Raw genomic sequence first — 3,326 nt, forward strand, 5'->3', positions numbered from 1 at the left:
ATTCGTTTTTCCGGTTCTAAACAAGTTATATATATACTAGATATAAATAGGGGTTGCCTATCTAGGAGGTACTAGGGAACAATAAGGATAGGAGACAGTTTTTATAGAATAGACCAATAATAACAGCAATAGACTACTATTATAGCATTATTTATATAATAATAAGGTTCCTCTTTTACTTATAAGTTTAGTTATCTTTTCCCACGTAGGTAGGCTCTTTTACATCTACCTAGAGGGGCATCGTTATCGCCGTCCCCGCGTCTATCGTAACCGCTATCTAGGAGGCTAGACTTGTCTATTATAACCACAAGTACCTAGATACACTAGACACTTTAAGCTAACACTCCTCTCCATCTGACCAGACAGAGGTTTGGTCTTAGGGGTATATAACTGCTACTAGGAGAGGCTAGTACTAGTTTATATTTTTAGGGGCTTAATCGGGGAGGAGCTTAGCTCTAAGTCTAAACTAGACTATCGGACCTCGAAAATAGCAAATAGTAACGTTTACGATAGAGGAGTAAGGACATACGTACGGAGGTACGTATAGCAAATCTATTAGGAAACTAAGAAGGGCGAATATAGGCACTAAGAGATTGGTATATCTGGCGGTAGGCTAGGAGGCTACTCTTACCCTAACATAATAACACCGCTAGCGGTGGCGGGAAAAGCGATAAGATGTTAAGATTAGGCAACTTCGCTATCTGTCTAGAGGGATAGAGATTTCGGAAGACCGATCGGTATAGTCGGAGCTACTTAGAGTTAAGGAACGAGCTTCTAGAGTTACAAGGACACTCGAGGAGAGTCTGGCGGCTATTCTAACCCTAGTTACCTCGGTACTAGCCCTTGCTAATAGGACTATTTCTACCTATATATCGCTACTCTTTAGCGGGCTGGCGTAGATCTCTCTTATTATCTTAAGATCTCTGGCTATAGGGGCTAGGGCATTATAGAGTGTTCCTTACTAGAAAGGTTAGGAATAGCTTTACTAGGTATACTTAGAAGGGTTAAAGATAGTAGATTAACTTAGGCTTTGGTCGTAACTATAGCGAGAAGACTTAAAGGAAGGAAGGAGGACTTTCTAGATTAGCTATTTAGGGAGGGAAATTACCTTTAAGGAAGTAACCTAAATAGGAAGGTATAATTAAGGATAGTAACTATTATAACCTCTCTTCTTAATAGTTTAGTAGATATTATAACCTAAAATACCACTTCTTACGCCTCTTATATCTAGATATACTAAGAACTCCTTAGGGAGAACGCTATTAGAATCGCTATAGTTAGTAGAGTTTAGAAACCTTACTTTCAATATAGAAGTCTAGTATTATAGCCAAGTAGATATTATAGTAGATAGACTTACTAAAGTTATTTAGGTTATATTCCCTTTGCCTATAGATAAGGGATTGCCTAGACTCTTCTCTAGTTATAATACTACTAAGTATCTAGAGCGCTTTATAAAGGTATATAAGATCTTTAGAGGAGATAATATAGATAAGATCTCCTACTTTAAGTAGTAGTATATAGACGACCTTCGAGAGATTCTAGATTAGTAGCTAGAGGTAAAGAAGAAGGACTAGGCTATATTTGAGGCTATTGTTAAGGAGCGCTAGAAGTAGAATGATTCCCGATAGGAGACTTTTACTTAGGAGTTAGAGCGTCTTTTAGATTCCTAGTATATAGATTCGGCTAAGTCTATCTATAACTACCTAGAGTACGTCGACGTCTTACTTACTAGGGTGCCTAAGAAGAAGAAAGCGGTCTATTAGTTATCTACGGTTTAGAAGGTATAGGACCGATTCTTACCTACTCTCTAGACTAGTCTTTAAGTCTACGAGAGAGGAGATATATAGGTTAATAATATAGAATAGGAGGAGTTCTATAACTTTATATAGGAGTGCCTATATAAGGGTGTTAACGCTAGGTTAATCTATTATAAACTAGATCCGAAGGGTAGAGAGATAAAGCTATAGGTAAGCCTACCTATTAGGAAGGGCTTAATAGCTCCCTAGGCTTAGGAAAGTTCTTTGGTACTATCTATCTAAAGAGATAACGTATTCGATAAGATTATTAATAGGCTTATAGACACGCTATATAAGCTTCGGATTAATAGAGGGAAAGTTAGCTAAAGGGGCTCTAATAGAGCTAGGTGTACCTATAACTAGATAGGCGACCTAAGTGATAATAAGGTTAAGGAAATCCGGACCTTCCTATCTACCGTATAAGAGTCTTAGTAAAGAAAGAAAAGCAGATACCGGCTAGGTCTAACCTTTATAAGTCTTTAAGGGTACTATTACTATAGTAACTAGATATACTTTACCTATAGCTATCCTATCCTTATAGAAGATATCTATAATAGGCTTATCTACCGGCTTGGTTTTAAGTAGATATTAGGAAGGAGAGATCTAAGTCTCCCTAAAAGCTAGAAAGTTAAAATCCTTAGGGAAGATATAGCTACTATAGCTAATTAAGGAACTTAGTAGTATATTATCTACGCCTATACGTCTCTTCGGCTAGACCTTCCTAGCTAGGAGCCGTATTAGAGGTTTATAGAGGCTTATCAGAAGGAATATAGTTAGGAGTACTATCCGGACTTAAACCTTATTATAGACGTTACCTTCCTCTAATAAGCAAAGGGCCTATAGCTACTAGAAGTAGTTAAGATATCTCTTAACCGCCTTATTAAATCTAAGCGATCCTCTTTAGAGTCTATTTATAACTATACTAAGGCTAGAGAAATCAACTTCTAGATAAATCGTAAATAGGGAGGATAGATACTTATCTAGTAGGTAAAATAGACGGCATCTTAGAAGGATACCCCTAGCTTCTCTATAGATTGTAAAGAGTTATCGGCGAGTATATCTCCTTCCAACTAAACGGCGACGTAGACATTTAATACTATCGAGGTAGAAATAGATGGTAAAGATATATCCGACGGTAAAGGGGAGGCTATGATGATAGTCTAAGGAGCACCGCCCGCGAAGCGGCTTTTCATAGAAATAGAGGACGAACCTATATAGGACGCTATCTGACTAAAGGAAGGGAGTAAGCGTAAGACTATCCTAATGGTAAAGAGGAATTTAGGAGCGCTACCATCAGAAGGGCTGCCGAAGTCTAAACCTATTAGCTAAGGGGTTATACCTACTACCAAGGGGGGAAGTTAGCCTACGAGTAGGGACGCTATCCTTCTAGTTGGACGGAAACGAGCTATCTGGTTTAAGGAGAAAGCAAAATCAAACTAGGAGAATATAGCTAATAACGTGATAATGCTAGTTAATAAAGCTTTATAAGCTAAGACCCTTATTATCGACGAGGTGCTCGGAGTCTCTCTA

The sequence above is a fragment of the Thermothelomyces heterothallicus genome, assembly GCF_042370625.1.
Source record: "Thermothelomyces heterothallicus CBS 202.75 unplaced genomic scaffold P884_scaffold_8, whole genome shotgun sequence".
Taxonomy (NCBI): Eukaryota; Fungi; Ascomycota; class Sordariomycetes; order Sordariales; family Chaetomiaceae; genus Thermothelomyces; species Thermothelomyces heterothallicus.